The following is an 18,102-nucleotide window of genomic DNA, read 5'->3' as shown; positions in this document are numbered from 1 at the left end:
TTCTTTTTTCCATTTCCAGGAGTGTATATATATATATATATATATATATATATATATATATATATATATATATATATATATATATATGAAGACAGTAACTGATCTCAAAAGAACAGAATACTGTTGATGACCGTGCAGCTTTTCCCTGGAATAAATGATGACTAACTGAAACCCTCAGCTGCCGACAGGTGTTGTTGATATACCTCGATGTGGACAGCTGCAGTCGCGCTATTCATCTGTGTCCTCGGTGGCTCAGATGGATAGAGCGTCTGCCATGTAAGCAGGAGATCCTGGGTTCGAGTCCCGGTCAGGGCACACATTTTCAGCTGTCCACATCGAGGTATATCAACAACACCTGTCGGCAGCTGAGGGTTTCAGTTAGTCATCATTTATTCCAGGAAAAAGCTGCACGGTCATAACAGCTTTCTATTTTTTCGAGAACAGTTACTGTCTTCATATATACACACAGTTTACAATGTGTTTGAATATCAGGAATTTCTGCACATAGGACTTCATCAATATCACAAATGTTTACTATTTTATAGATTGCACTTAAAATGATTAAAATATTGGCAAGAAGCAACACTCTCTTTTAAATTAAGTAGTGTAAATGATTGCCTAAGCTTTATCAAAAATGCGTTTTGTCGCCAATGTCTCAATGAATTCCTTTATTTAGCCTTGAATACTTACACAATAATTTGTGAATGGAAATTAGCATGTTTATGCTGATCAATTTCCAGTCAACTAGCATTGCAAGTCATTGTAAAAAATAATGAGGTTTTCCCAAAATGTTGAACAATGGACACTACATTCAAGTAGTTCTGATACGGATTTCTTGGAGAACCATTAAATGAAGGAGGTAAAATACCTCTCCTTGCAATATTTGATTCAGGTTTAGTGGTAAACAATAATGTAAGTTGATATAAATTTCTGACCTTAGGACACACTGATTTTTCTTACAAAATTGCCTCCTACCTTAAATATGTACATACATATCAACAATGCTCTGTGGAAATAATTTTTGTGAATGATGTAAAAGGCTGAAATCATCTCTGATTGAAAGGCAATAGCATGTATATTGCAACACAGTCATTTTATTTCTAAGTAGCAGATGTACTTGATGTGTTATAGTTCCAGCAGTCACATCTGTTTGAATTGTCTCGTTGTAAAGCTAGATGTCTAATTTTCTAGTAACTATAGTAACCATTCAAATTTCTGTATTTTCATTCTCCACTCTTCCACAAAAATCTTTTGTCACAGTGAAAGAATGCACAAAAGGATTGGTGTGTTATAATTCAACAGGAATTTTAGTATTACATTGTTATTGGTATAGCTTGACTGATGATTCTTCATTCAGTCTATAGCAAAGAGCAGCATTGATGTCATAAAAATATACTTGTGTATAAGATGGTGAATGATCATACATAGAAGTCATTGGAACTGACCTGTGATAAAAAATATCATGAATATTAAAGTAATATTATCCCTATAAAGCTCTGTGTGAAGTTTTGGCTTCAGAAATGACCATAGCAAATGCTGCATCATGCTGCAAATACTGAATTATGGAAATAATTCTTTAATTTTTCTTAAGTTCTTGGATCATTAGACATGCATACTTGATAAAGTGCATATAAAAATGACTTCTAGGCATAGCCGAAAACAAATATAGTTTCTTTATAGCAGTGAAGTCAGAAGTAATAGTTATTTAAAATTAAATAATTAAAAATTGCAAACTTCATTCAGACTATCTGGTAGCAGCAGCAAATGACCACAAAATTACTCGTAGAGAAAAGTAAGTGAAATGAAATGATGATGCCAATATACAATGTTATTTAGCCTTCATTACTGTGATATTTTGATTTCCACTTCTAGCGTCATTAACCTAGCAGTGGTCGCATTGTAGCTGCCTGGTATGCTTGTGTTACTATAAAGGAACCACATGAACATGAAGGTCCTTAGAATGCAATTTCACAAGACGTTGTTACTTTTGTGTGTCATTTTTACTATAGTACCTGATTTGTACACAGGGGGCAGCACTTCAACTATTGCTGTTCACATATTGGAGATTTTAATGTGTGATAGAGAGACTGTCATCAGAGTTATGAATATGAAACCATATATTTCCCAAAGGGTACTTCACATATGGTTTTTTTGTGCACATTGATGGAAAAGTACCTTTAGAGTCATTGAGTTTTCATTGACCACCTTGTATACTTAATATTGAAAACTGATACTTCAGTTCCTGTGTGCGTGTATTAACATTATGATACTGTGATACAAACTCGCTCATGAGAACTTACAGGGTACTTTCTCTTGATGTAGAACCAATAAATTTGGCGAGAAGAAAGGTTTCACAATACAAGTAAAGGAAAAAAATTAGAAAATTGTTAATTTGTAATTATATCATACAAAAAAAATTCTTTTGCTGTTGCTTGTTTGATTTCAAACTTGAAATTAAAACATGTCTTGGAATCCATGGAAGCAATATCTTGCCAGTATCAATGTTGAAAACAAGCAAAAATCGTTGAAATCCTCCATTCAAAGAATGGATTGACTGTCTGTATACTAAATTAAGTTTGTACGGAACCCTCAGTGTCCTAAGCGCACAACTTATTATTCCGTAAGCAGCCAATACACAAGACTTACATGTCCTCTACCATGATCAGACATAGAAAGATAAGTGACAGCATAAATGACAAGTGGAGCTAAAACATAATCTTGACAAACAAAATAATTTATGAATCATTATTTCTCACACATTCGGTTATGATTAAAAAAAATGGTACAATGCGTTGTGATGCCTGTTGGTTGAAGCAACAGCAGGTAAGAGATCATGGCTTGAAGCAAAGGCCTCACCTGGAGTCGTTTCTGCAGCTGCACTCTCTCAGAACAGATCTTTAGTTGAACTATTAAAAGGAAAACTTGAGAGATAGTGTTTGGGGAAAAAACCTAATGTTAAAATTGCAGACACTGTGGAAGTAGATTTTTGTTTTTTTTTTTTTATTTTTACGTCTACCAGAACAGTTGAAAAATTCATAGTGGATCATAAAGTATTGTTGGGAATTGTAATAGGCTGCACCAAAGTTTTTCACTGAGAATTGATTAAGTATAAACTTGTTGTTGCCTGACACATTGATATTGTGGAAGAAGTGGTCAGGTGTATTGATTCTAGAGGACTGTTATACAGGAGGCGAACATTTTAGTGGTTCTGAGTGAAAATGCATAGAGAATGAGCATAAATGAGCAAATGATCCTTACCAGATAAGACAGATGGAGGACATCAGAAAAGTTCAGTGAAGGAGAGCTGGTTTTGTGTTATCATAATATGGAGGACAGCATGTCATGGGTATGATATGTGATTATAGATGGCAATAATTAAAACAAAGGCATTCTTTGTTGCAGTGTGGTGATATCTTTTGATGAAATTTAAATCTCCAACTTTCTACCCCGAATGCAAATGTATTTTGTTGGGACCCACCAGATGGAAAGCTTGTATGGAAATGTTTGTGTGTGCATTTTTGCATGGTGTTCGAAATTGGAATGGTAGAGAAACAGTATGAAAGTGATCTGATGAAACCTTTGCTGGACACTTAAATGTGTGTTTCGAAGAACTCCGCTAATAGCTGTTCAAATTGTTGTTTACTAAAACACGACCGGTTTTGCAGCGTAAAGGCACATTAACAGATGCAACCTACATGATAAGGAGCAAAGTACAGCGTCACGACATTTTATGGACGTTAAAATTAATACAGGAATGTCTAAAATATACATACAGTGTTGAAAGATCAAAGGCATACTGTAATATAACGTGGTGTGAAATGTTTATTTTGAAGTCTGGGGTGAGTATCGTAGTTTAACAAAAGGGGAAAAAAGTTCAGTCTATCTAATTATTTCATACCATGTTCAACAACACATTACCAACATCTAACTAATCCTGCACCAATTTTGTATGTATCTTGTGTAAACCGGGGTGCTGCTTCTTGATACTGCCGTAGGTTTATTTTGATGTTACTGCATCATCACATGGATATCATGTAATGGTCAAAATAAGTTTTAGCAGGTCTTGTTTACAAAGGCTTTTTTATTTTGCAAGCAAGATATTTGGCAGCGAATGTTCATCATAGAACTTACACCTTCCAATTATAAATAAAAACAGTCAGACTACATGCTGTTGATGAAAAATTCGGCCTAAAACTAAAGTATGGCCGTGTACAAATTGTCTGTATTTATATAGTTTTAAACAATTACTGTCATCGTTACTTACTGAATTTTGCATAGAAACAATGAAAGTTTTTACATACATCTTCGCAAATTACGTAGAAATTTACATAAATGAAAGTTATTAATTCCATACAAAGACAGGAAAGAATCTGTTTCTCTTCAGACTATAAATTACATTCAAACAATTGCTGGCTTCGAAACATAAGAATAGCTCTCTCTCTATCACTTGGGATTATCAGAAATTTAAACATCAATTACTCGATAGTTACAATAGCAAAATCATTCCTACCATGTGCCTGTAGATTGTATTGTGTGTAAATTATGATTCATAAGTTTTTAATCAAACATGTTTCCTTCATTTCATTTACTGGTGAGACCCAATGTAAATAATATAAAAAGAACAGTTTAAAGTAGTGCAACATACTAATATTATATAAATGCCCTCTTCAGGAGAGCAGAGATGAAATTGGAATAGGATATATGGTCCCAAAGGGTTGTGGTATTACAATACCCTTTGTTCATAGTCAAAATTTATTATTCAGTGAATATTGTCAGTACTATGGCAAGCAAGTGTAATGAAGATGTGCTCCATTCTTTAAAATATGCCTGCATCTAAAAAGAAAAATAGAAAAATATTTTAACTGAGCGAGCACTAAAAGTTTTTAAAAAGGGGCCAGATTTAGGATAAAAAATTGTCACTGCTATTACGAATAGTCACAACCCTCAGGGAAGTATCAGGTGATAGCGTCTTACTGGTGTGACCGCAGCACTGCTCGGCGCAGGCCAAAGTGAAAGTGGCCTGTATGAACGACGAAGAGAGACTAGCTGGCTGGTGCAATGGCAGCTATCCATGTGGACACTATGATATCATATACTCGTTTCTAGGAGTGCTGGATGGCTGCTACCTTTACAAGTGAGAATAACTGCGAATTTTATTACTAGGAGCGAAGGGTATTTGTATGGTCTTTTAATGTTGAATATATTTTAGACATTGCTTTATTAATTCTAATATCCCCAAAATGTGGTGACCCTACTTTGCTTTGTACCATGTAGGTTGCACCTGATGATCTGGCTTTAGTCCACGAAACTGATTATGGTTTAATAAACAACAATTTTACCAGCTGTTAGCAGAGTTCTTCGTAACATCATGCCTTTCAACAGCGTTGATTGCCTGGAATATAAAATAGTTTGTGACTTATGTGTGAATAACAGAGTAGTCATGGAGATGTAATAGAAGACAAGGGTATCAAAGGAGGTTCAAGGAGTCATCAACAAGAACAAAAATGCGAGTTCAGAAGGTCAGCTAGAGAACCTACAGTGCCTGATAGATTTGGTAATTACGTCACCAAGGAAAAATCCTTGACAGTACCAGGAATCAAACCTGTATCCCCGCTCCCCCCACGGCAGCCTTCCACAAGAACCACTCAGCTACAGAGGCCAACAAAACCCTATAAACAGAAATTAAATATCAGTGTTATTGTAATTAAAGAATGGCTTTAAGTGACCAAAATGCCATTATCAGCAATCATTTATTTTGAACAAGGTCATGTAATAGGGCTACAAGAAGCTGGATGTTCCTCATGCAATACTGCACAAAGACTTAAGGCAGGAATGTAGCCACTGCACATGATTGCTGGCACCGGTAGTCACGAGAGGGTGTGGTTGCAACAAGATGGAGCTCCTGATGCCCACATGGCACTATGAGAGGGAAGACAGGCATGTTCAGCATGTGACTCTGGCACATTGTACTGCAGCTGAAGCAGCAATTTGGCAGATTACTTCAAGGTCAACTCACTGCCGGAAGCCGTGTAGTGTGTGTTCCACTAACCCCAAACCATCGCCATTTGTGACTTCAATGGTGTCAAGGGAGAGCCTCACAGGAGGGCAGAGTGGAGGTCTGTTGTGTTTCCTGATGACAACTGTTTCTGCCTCAGTGCCAGTGATGGTCGTGTGTTAGTTAGGAGGTGGCCAGCTAAAGGCCTGCAACTGACCTGTATGCGTGCTACACTCATTGGATGTACACCTGGAGTTGTGGTCTGGAGTGCAATTTCATACGACAGCAGGACCACTACTGTGGCTATCCCACACACTGTGACTGCAAATTCCTATGTCATTCTGGTGATTTGACACATTGTGCTGCTATTCATGAACAGTATTTCAGGGGACGTTTCCCAACAGTATAACGCCCACTCACATGCTGCTTTTGTAACCCAACATGCTCTATGGAGTGTCGACATGTTCCCAGGGCCTCCTCAATCATTAAATGTGTCTTCAATGGAGCATATATGCGCCTATGGGACATCAACAGATGACAACACCAGTGTCATCCACAAACTGCATTAACCATATCTGTATTGACATACCAAGTGCAACAAGCATGGAAGTCTATCTCACCTGGCATCTACACGACATCCACAACTTGTACATCATCTGCAGATTCGATCTCCCCCATCCCCTTGGTGTCTTCTATCCTCTCCACCACCAGTGTGTAACCACAACTTCATCATCACACCTTCATCTCACCATCTCCACGCCATCCGCCTCCGGGATGATGAGCTTCGCCCTGATACCTACTCCTCCTACCAACTCTAACCCCACCTCCCCCATACCCCTTCTCAGGGCTCCCTCTTCCCGTCCCCTGACCGGTTTTTTCCTCCCTCCCCCACCCCCTCCCTTTCCAGTGCACCCCTTCTGCGTCTCTGCGCTCCCTTCGGACTTGCCTTCCCTCTCCATATATCGTCACTTGCCCCTTGGTGCGCCCACATTGCTTTTCCTACCACCCTCTCCAGTACATCTGCACCTCCTGTCCCTTCTTTTCCCTCCTCTCAGGCCTCCCCCCTTCCTCCTTGACAGGTCCCTCCTGGCAGTTTTTGCCCTTCGTCATGTGTACTCTGTCACGTACAGTGGTTTTAAAGTGCCATAGTTCTGGTGTGTTTCAATTCTGTGGCCAACTTTTAACTCATGCGTGTGACTTCAGTGTTTTTTACATGATACAAATCGCCAACTGTGTTTTTTCACTTTATGTGGACCTTTCTAAGTGTTCCACAATGAACGTCTCCATGTACATGTATATTTTAACCCCCACTGTCTCCACTCATTATGTTCTTATGTCTGCCCTTATCGCCTTTTATATGTATCATTCTCATCTTTCTATTAAATGTATTACTTGGCTGAAGAGCAGCGGATTGTGCTACTCCCAGCTTTCCCCTGCCCCCTAAGGGTATGGGAAACGAAAAAAAAAAAAAAAAAGCGGAGCTGTCGTTTGTCAGGTGGTTCATGTGAAAAGCTCTCCAACGTTATTACGGCCGCAGGCTTTGAACATGAAATGGTTGTTGGAGCTACATGCATGCGACATTCTATTTCGTAAATCGTTACGGAATTCGATAATCCGAGATCGACAGTGTCAAGAGTCTGCCGAGAACAACAAATTTCGGGCGTTACCTCTCACCACGGCATTCACTTAACTAGTGAGAGCAGCAGTATTTGCGTAGAACTGTCAGTGCTAACAGAGAAACAACACTGTGGTTATCACTGTCAGCATTCAACCGCGATTCTTATACGTATATTTTAACAATGCGTTTCAAGAGGCAATGCTCCCATCATCAGGTTGTAAAGTCTATGTCTTGAAATTAAACGGACTAAAAAGACAAAATACCATCACAAATAGTTGGGAAGTCCATAGAGTAAAACAGGATTAAAAGTATATTGGACTGTGGGTCCTCGTCTTACATTGAAGTTGTTGACGCAAGTCGATGACCGTCCCATACCTGCCAAGTATGCTGTCGCACTGTGCCGGCTCGGGAGCTGTTGTGGACTGACTTGCCTAGGTGTTGTGGCGCGGTTACAGCCGTGCTGGACAGTAACGCTATGCTGTTGGGCGCCTTATTTCCTTATTGCATTGGTCTGCCATCGTTAGCCTCTCGCAACTCCGTCAGTGACATGCTACAAGTTTAAAGTCAAAGTCGCATACCTACGGGTTGTATCAGGTAGTTGCCGATGTATTGTTGACTTGTTGCTGGTTTTGTCCACCAAAAGTGGAGACTGTTTAACATGTTTGGGCCATATGTTCTTCAGCCCTTATCTGTAAATGGTTCGCAGTACTGAGTACTGCGCAATAATACAGACCATTGACAGTTAGTGCGCAATATATTGAAGAAGACAGCAGAGCTTACAAAATAATGACGCTAGCTCAGCACATCGTACTGCGCACGGGTAATATTTGCGCAATAAAAGGCAGTTTCTGCCGAGACTGAGTATAGTTTATTCACTCCGAACGACTTTCCACAAAGAACTGAAAATAGTAAAATCACGAGAGAAAAAAAATGTGCTGGAGGACGTGTATTAAAGCACCAAGCGGTACTTTAAAAAAATCAAATTCCTGACTGTTGATGAAAACCTAATACATGCAAATATAGTTGTCACAATGATGAATTAGTTGTTTTTTTTCTCTTAAAAGAAGTATCTGATTCTAGGCCCCTCCTCGAGGGGACCAAATAAATGAGAATCCGAGGATGCCAAATCTGGACTGCAGTGGGATGACGTACTGTAGGGTGATCAGACGTCCCATATTTTAGGGGATCGTCCCGTATATTTATAGCGAGTCACTTTTTGTCCCACCAAAATATATGTGACATATTATGTCCCGTCTTTCAGTAACCACCGTTTATATTGAACTGGGGTGTTTCCAAGTAATGTGTAACATAAACAAATGTAGAAGAAATAGGGTCATACCCAAAGAATGAAGAAAATACGCTCTTTGATTAATTAAATTGGTTGAAGTACGATTTTGTAAGTTCTTCGCCGATTAGTACATCTTTATTCATTCAGCGATCTTAAGAATTTGCTACTGTGATGTCTTGCCCCACTAATGCGCCGAAATATCGTGGCAGGACGTTACTGATATGCAGCAGTTATCCTGTATATTTATGGAACAAGCAGTACGCCAGGAAAAGCTTTAAACATCACAGCATCCATATCATTATATCCTCTGTGGCCCTTGCCATTACTCTGCTTCAGTTATTTATGGTGGGGGTGGGATAGGGAAGGGGAAGGAAAAAGGGTTATATAGGATTACCCGCAATTACTTGCAGGCAGGGAAGAGGAAAATCACGTACATGTTAGCATACCACATAGTTGTTCTTGTCTCATTTATCTAACAAGCTTTCCCATACAATATGTGAGCGCAGTCTTACTAGCTAGTACCTTCATCAGACTCTAGCTCGCTACACTTGATGCCATACAATAGACAGGTTTGTCTCTTTTTCTATTCCAACTACTAGTACTTTCACAAAGGCAGTTATTTTTCTTATCTAAAAGCTTTTCTCAGGTCTCTGAGTGACATTCGTGCAATCCACGCCCATGTCCGCAATGTAATACGTCTTGGCACGCACAGATGGCTCTGCTGCATTCGCATATCTGCAGTGGCGTAGCTCGCTCTGTGCTTCCTGCGTTGCTAGCCAACGCCCACCCTGTCTCGAGGTGTGTTTACATGGGCGAAATTTTACAGCAACGTATGGCCGCAATGATGTTTCATAAGTTTTGCTGCAATAAACGGCAATATTTCGGGATGACCGACAATATCGCTAACTGAACAAGTTGTTGCAAGTAGTCCGACGTATGTTATCATGATTATCCCCTTAAAAGTATATTTTGACAGTTTGCTTTACTTTTTTTAACTCACTGTCATTAGCAGAAATAATTTACTTTTGCATTTACATTTGCCTTTCCTTTAAAAGCAAATCACTAATGGTAATCAGGCAGTTTTTATTCCAAACACGCACTGTTGTACTAAAGTGGTCTGAATATCAGTAATCCGGAATTCCTGCAACACAGTGATTCTTATAGGCATTTCCGTCATGCGAAACATCTTTAACACAAGTTTCTACGTCACTACTACTACTACTGATACAGTGGATTGTATAAATACTTCGTCCAATTTTCGAAACATACCAATCACATCAAGAAATACGTGGTATTCTGTAGATCTTACTCTAATGATAGACTTATTAAGCGGAGTAGCTTATATCATAATACCTGTCAGCTGTTTCTGATTATCCATTCCAGTCCAGAACATTAGTAAATATTCCCCTCCACTGGAAATGTGATATACGATAGTCTTTGTGCTATTGGTAAATTCAGTCTGCTGAAAAGAATGGATATAAAATTATATAGCTGTTTGTAAACTGCTGCAGTTGGATATGAACTTCTCGAGAGAAGTATATAAATCTCCGCTACCTAAAGATAAAATTCAGTTCCACATTAATGAAGGAACACCAGCGTCCATGATGTTGGTGTGAACAACAGTGATAAACATGAGACTTACACCAATCTATCTGCATAGCCCTCTACACCCAGAAACTAACAGAATTACTCGGTGAAGGTAAAAGAACTAGAACATTCTCGTCATAAAAAATTACTTGCAGTTCGGGAAGAATATAAAATTAACTACGTTTTTAGCTATAGGGTATATTTTCTAGGACTTTATTGTAAAGTAAGCTGTAGGTCCAAACAACTGCATAAGCAGCTTCGGTACTTGGGCACATTCTGAATATTGTGTTTACTTTCACAAGATTAAAAACTTAATTAATTTACAATTTTCAATTATGCGTGGAATGAATTAAACAGTTTTTTGCCCAACAAGACGAATGTAAGCTTTCGCCGTATGCCTCCAGGAAGCACTATATCGGCACCAAGATACGCTGCCCACATACACAACTTACAATGTGCCAAGAGAGCATAATTTCGGTCACTAAATGTTGATCTGGTCAATTTGAGGACTGCTAGAGAGTCGTGCCAGGCAACAGTCATTGCAACATTACAGCATACCCAATGGTGCCAACACACCGTAATTTCATTCACAAAATTGCGATCTGGTCAGTGTAATCGCTCCTAGGGCAGAGGCTACTTTCGTTGCAATATCTCAATACACTGAACGAGTTGACGCAATTTCTATTCTTTGAAATTATTTATATAGTGGGAAGAAGAGCGTGAAGGAACAGAGGTATTCAGGAATCCCTGTTAAGTCGTAAGCAGGAATAATACAGGAAAAATTTACATGTTTGCATGAACATACATTAGGCAGTCTTGTTCACACAGTACGTGTGAACGCATTATTACTAACTGATATCTTTTTTCAGAATCTAGCTCGCTACACGCTCTTCCATACAACAGACATTTTGTTAATGTCTCTGTTCCAGCTATTGCTGTTTCCTACACTCAGAAACGCATTTTTTTAAAATGTATAATCTTTTGTTTATGGTGTATACGCCCTGGGACACCAGGCAAAAACCCGGGAATTTTTTCATCCAGGAGAAAACTGCTAAAACAATGGAATATAACTTTGGCTGGTAACAACAGATACTATTTAAAAGAATATTACTGTTTACAGTTACTGGAGAATAATACTGCAGCAATGAAACAGAAACAAGAGGAAAACCGTAAATAAATAAAACTTACGTTGCAAAGGAAACGCGCCATTTACAACAACAAAATATACTGCACATAAAAGCGCCAGCCAATAGCAAAATGTGTTAAAGGCTTCACGACGAAGACCATGTACTACTTCATAACAAAAAACTACATCTGACGTGCGTGACGTCACAACTGTACTGTAAAAATTCCCTCAAAAGTTCAAACATCTTCAAATGATTTAGGAGCACAAATGTGAATAATTTCAGTATAACTGAGAAATCAACATCCTTTTGATAAATAACATACATGCATGTAATCATTTTATCACCACTGCATACCGTCCACATACATCTTTTCTTCAGCATTTACCCAAACATAGTGCAAAGACATGTCAGTATATTGTTAAACATGTGACAAAAAATCAGTTTCATTTAATGCAAATATGAAGATACTTAAAAAAAATGTAGCTTACGTTGATCCAACTTAATGGCCTTTCTCCAATTTGGATACTTAATAAATCTGAAATTCTTTATTACAATGTGTTCTTTCATCCCCTACTTCTATAGCTGTACTACCATATCCTTTATATATGTATTTATAAACGTATTTAACCCTTTAAACTGGCATGTAAACTTCAACATTCAAATGGCAATCAAATTTAGGAAGTATGGATTTTATGGTACAAAATAACTACTGTCAAGTGATTGTCCTCAAACATTAATGCTAATACCACTAAGACACCCTCTGTACAATGGATATTGGATATATTTTGTCACCAATGTCTCAATTAATTCAATTATTTTAGCCTTGAATACTTGCACAATAATTTGTCATGTGATGTGATAAAAATAATTAGGAAATTTTTTGTGTATTTGTCATCTCTCATACACACAGGATTTTGCTTAAGTGCACCTTATGGTTGATGCAGCAAATCTTTTGCAACATACACACATAGTTTACAGTGTGTTTGAATATTAGGAGTTTCTGCACATAGGATTTCATTAATATCACAAATGTTTACTATTTTATAGATTTCACTTAAAATGATTAAAATATGGGCAAGAAGCAACCCTCTTTTAAATTAAGTAGTGTAAATGTTTGCCTAAGCTTTATCAAATTTTCATTCTGCACTCTCGCACAAAAATATTTTATCACAGTGAAAGAATGGACAACAGGAATGGTGTGTTATAATTCAACAGGAATTTTAGTATAACATTGTTATCAGTACAGCATGACTGATGATTTTTCATTCAGTCTATAGCAAAGAGCAGCATCGATGTCATAAAAATATAATTGTGTATAAGATGGTGAATGATCATTCATAGAAGTCATTGGAACTGACCTATGATAAAAAATGAGTATTAAAATAAAATAATCCCTATAAAGCTCTGTGTCTTCAGAGATGACCATAGCAAATGCTGCATTATGCTGCAAATGCTGAATTATGGAAATAATTCTTTGATTTCTCTTTAATTCTTGGATCGTTTGACATGCATCGTCGATAAAGTGCATAGAATAATGCCTTCTAGGCATAGCCTAAAACAAATATAGTTTCTGTATAGCAGTGAAGTCAGAAGTCATAGTTATTTAAACTTAAATAATTAAAAATTGTTACTCTTACAGACCCCGCCTTTCGTGGTCTCGCAGTAGCATTCTCGCTTCCCGACCACGGGGTCCCGGTTTCGGTTAACGGTGGGGTCAGGGATTTTTCCTGCCTCAAGATGACTGGGTTTTGTTGTGTCGTCTTCATCATCATCATTCATCCTCATTACGGTCGGAGGAAGGCAACGGCAAACCACCTTCATTAGGACTTTGCCTAGTAAGGCGGTGCAGGTCTCCCGCATCGTTCCCCTACACTCTGTAAAGAAGCATGGGACTTCATTTCCATTCCACTCTTACAGAAAAGTAAGTGAAACGATAATGCCAATATACTATGTTATTTAGCCTTCATTACTGTGATATTTTGATTTTCACTGCTAGCGTCATTAACCTAGCAGTGGTCGCATTGTAGCTGCCTGGTATGCCTGTGTTACTATAAATGAACCACAAGAACATGATGGTCCCTAGAATGCAATTTCACAAGACGTTGTTACTTTTGTGTGTCATTTTTACTATAGTACCTGATTGGTACACAGGGGGCAGCACTTCAACAATTGCTGTTCACATATTGGAGATTTTAATGTGTGGTAGAGAGACTGTCATCAGAGTTATGAATATGAAACCATATATTTCCCAAAGGCTACTTCACATATGGTTTTTTTGTTCACATTGATGGAAAAGTACCTTTCGAGTTATTTAGGATTCATTGACCACCTTGTATAATTAATATTAAAAATTGATACTTCAGTTCCTGTGTGCATGTATTAACATTATGATACTGTGATACAAACTCGCTCTTGAGAACTTACAGGGTACTTTCTCTTGATGTAGAACCAATAAATTTGGCGAGAAGAAAGAATTTCACAGTATAAGTAAAGGAAAAAAAATTAGAAAATTGTGAATTTCTAGTTATATCATACGAAAAAATATTCTTTTGCTTCGGGTTGTTTGATTTCAAACTTGAAATTAAAACATGCATGAAAGTCTTGGAATCCATGGAAGTAATATCTTGCCAGTATCAATGTTGAAAACAAGCAAAAATCGTTGTGATCTTCTATTCCGAGAATTGATCGACTGTCTGTATACATAATTAAGTTTGTACGGAACGCTCAGTGTGTAGGTCCTAAGCACACAATTTATTATTCTGTAAGCAGGCAATACACAAGACTTACATGTCCTCTACCACAATCAGACATAGAAAGATAAGTGAGAGCATAAATGACAAGTGGAGCTAAAACATAATCTTGACAAACAAAATAATTTAGTGAATCATTATTTCTCACACATTCGGTTATGATTAAAAAATAATGGTGCAGTGTGTTGCGATGTCCGTTGGTTGAAGTAAGAGCAGGTAAGAGATCATGGCTTGAAGCGAAGGCCCCACCTGAAGTCGTTTCTGCTGCTGCACTCTCTCAGAACAGATCTTTAGCTGAACTATTAAAAGGAAAATTTGATAGTGTTTGGGAAAAATCCTAATGTTAAAATTGCAGGCTGTATGGAAATAGATTTTTGTTTTTTACATCTATCAGAACAGCTGAAAAATTCATAGTGGAGCATAGAGTAGTGTTGGGAATTTTAATAGGCTACACCGAAATTTGTTACTGAGAATTGATTAATTATAAACTCACTGTTGCCTGACACATTGATATGGTGGAAGAAGTGGTCAGGTGTATTGATTCTAGAGGACTGTTATACAGGAGGCGAACATTTTAGTGATTCTGAGTGAAAATGCATAGAGAATGGGTATAAATGAGCAAATGATCCTTACCAGATAAGACAGATGGAGGACATCAGGAAAGTTCAGTGAAGGAGAGCAGGTTTTCTGTTATCATAATGTGGAGGACAGCATGTCATGGGTATGATATGTGATTATAGATGGCAATAATTAAAACAAAAGCATTCTTTGTTGCAGTGTGGTGATATCTTTTCATGAAATTTAAATCTCCAACTTTCTACCCTGAATGCAAAAGTATTTTGTTGGGACCCACCACATGGAAAGCTTGTATGGAATGGTTTGTGTGTGGATTTTTTGCATGGTGTTCGAAATTGGAATGGTAGAGAAACAGTATGAAAGTGATTTGATGAAACCTTTGCTGGACACTTACGTGTGATGTTAGGAAGAACTCCGCTAATAGCTGTTCAAATTGTTGTTTATTAAAACACAGCCGGTTTTGCAGCCTAAAGGCACATAAGTAGATGCAACCTACATGATACGGAGCAAAGTACAGTGTCGCGACATTTTGTGGACGTTAAAATTAATACAGGAATGTCTAAAATATACATACGGTGTTGAAAGATCATAGTGTAATGGTCGCCTGGTCGTAGATATTGCTAATTGCTATAATCGCACTATTTCACTCCCATTTACGGAGCTTGTTAGCACTTGATGTTAGGTTGGCGCCATTACAATGCATTGTAGTAATCACTGCTGCTTGCTGGATCGCTGCTGTGTCTCGATGTTGATGCTGGCTCTAAATCTGGTTGTCTAGGGTTAAAAAACATGGTCCCGTGTTTTTTATATGCTTTTGATGATAAAGAACGAGCGAAACCAACAAATATGTAAACTTCAAATATTTATTACTCTGGTGGCCATCTTAATTCCACTGTCCACCTAAGACCATGACACAACACAAAGTAGTACTTTCTTTACATGTTCTTTGCATTGTTTATCCACCTCAAACAATAACACACAAACACACTTTACCAAAGTGACATTCCGACTGCCTCCCGACCGTTCTTGCTGCTTGTATTTATAACGTTGTCAAAGAACTACTAAAAAGAGATATAGTTTACAAGTCACATGTACATCTGTTATCATAATTTGTGCAGAAAAGTTATTAATTTGCATTGAGTGACATAATTTAACATGTTATTAAAATGACAGACAGATTTGTTAACTTGACAGAATAATTCTTTGTTACAAAAAGGCCGTTTTTTAGAAGTTTGTCAATTGACTTCTCTAATTTGCATAAATAAGTAAATAACATGAATTATTAAGAATTACATTGGTTTTCGTCTAAAATAGGGTTGATTTCGTGAATACTGAGTGAAAACGCTCCTGGTGAACAAATAGGTTTCACTGGGTGATTTTTATTTAAGGAGATCCAAAATACCTAAGTTGGCCACTATTTGTCGTACTTCATATTAATTATATAAGATGAACTTAGTGTTTTTACATGATGACATTTACTGTATCAGTGATAAAGTGATATAAACTTTTGTGTGGATCAGTTACTCAGTATAATTTAATGGGTTGACTGTTTATGCAGACATGTTATGCAGTCATTGTTAACATACACAATAACTTTTCTATAATCATAAATACTCGTTAAACTGGTTGAATTTGGAGGGTATCGCATACTTCGGTAAAGTAAAGCCTTTAATATGTTCCGTTACAATAGGCATACTGTAATATAATGTGGTGTGAAATGTTTATGTTGAAGTCTGGGGTGAGTATCATAGTTTAACACAAGGGGAAAAAAGTTCAGTTACTATCCAATTATTTCACACCATATTCAACAACACATTACCAACATTTAACTAATACTCAACCAGTTTTATATGGACTGCCGTAGATTTATTTTGATGTTACTGCATAATCACATGGATATCATGTAATGGTCAAAATAAGTTTTAGTAGTTCTTGTTTACAAAGTCTTCTTTATATTGTCAGCAAGATGTTTGGAATCGAATGTTCATCATAGAACTTACATCTTCCAGTTATAAATAAAAACAAAGTCAGACTACATGCTGTTGATGCACAATTCGGCCTAAAGCTAAAGTATGGCCTTGTACAAATTGCCTCTATTTATATAGTTTTAAACAATTACTGTCATTGTTACTTATTGAATTTTGCATAGAAACAATGAAAGTTTTTACATACATCTTCCCAAATTACGTAGAAATTTACGTAATTGAAAGTTATTAATTCCATATAAATACAGGAAAGAATCTGTTTTTCTTAAGACTATAAATTACATTTTAACACTGCAGCAATATATTTCATTAATTTGCATATAGTAATTAATTGACTGAAATAAAAATCACGCTAGCATTTTCAGGTGTACAGAGTGATTAGTTCAATCGAATGAAAGGCTTCTATATGGTTATAATTACCAGTTCCAATTAAAACATGAGTGTGATTGATTTTGACTGAAACATCATTATATCATATTTTTGTTAAGGATTCAAACAATCTCTGGCTTCAAAACATAAAAATAGCTGTCTCTCTATGACTTGGGTAAATTGGAAATCCATAATCACAACAGCAAAATCATTCCTACCATGTGCCTGTAGGTTTTATTGTTTGTAAATTATGATGTTGCATTAGTTTTTAATCAAACATGTTTCCTTCATTTCATTTACTGGCGAGATCCAATGTAAAAAATATCAAAACAAGTTTAAACGAGTGCAACATACTGTTATTATATATATGCCCTCTTCAGGAAAGCAGAGATGAAACTGGAATTGGATATAAGGTCCCAAGGGGTTGTGGTATTACAATACCCTTTGTTCATAGTCAAAATTTAGTATTCAGTGAATATTGTCAGTACTATGGCAAGGAAGTGTAATGAAGATGTGCTCCATTCTTTAAAACATGCCTGCGTCTAAAAAGAAAATTAGAAAAGTATTTTAACTGAGCGAGCACTAAAAGTTTTTAAAAAGGGGCCAGATTGGGGATAAAAAATTGTCACTGCTATTGCGAATAGTCACAGCCCTCAGGGAAGTATCAGGTGATAGTGTCTTACTGGTGTGACCGCAGCACTGCTCAGCGCAGGCCAAAGTGAAAGTGGCCTGTATGAACGACGAAGAGAGACTAGCTGGCTGGTGCAATGGCAGCTATCCATGTGGACACTATGATATCATATACTC

The 18,102-nt window shown here is 37.2% G+C and overlaps 1 non-coding gene across 1 annotated transcript; it reads left to right on the top strand.

Moving 5' to 3' along the window:
- Positions 1-240: 240 nt before the first annotated feature.
- On the top strand, positions 241-315 carry Trnat-ugu (transfer RNA threonine (anticodon UGU)). Its single transcript has one exon. It is a non-coding gene; the product is annotated as a tRNA-Thr (tRNA).
- Positions 316-18,102: the final 17,787 nt, after the last annotated feature.

This window comes from Schistocerca cancellata, unplaced genomic scaffold, assembly GCF_023864275.1.
Source record: "Schistocerca cancellata isolate TAMUIC-IGC-003103 unplaced genomic scaffold, iqSchCanc2.1 HiC_scaffold_1140, whole genome shotgun sequence".
Taxonomy (NCBI): Eukaryota; Metazoa; Arthropoda; class Insecta; order Orthoptera; family Acrididae; genus Schistocerca; species Schistocerca cancellata.
The sequence above is the reverse complement of the archived record's forward strand: the minus strand, read 5'-3'. Positions and strand labels throughout refer to the sequence as shown.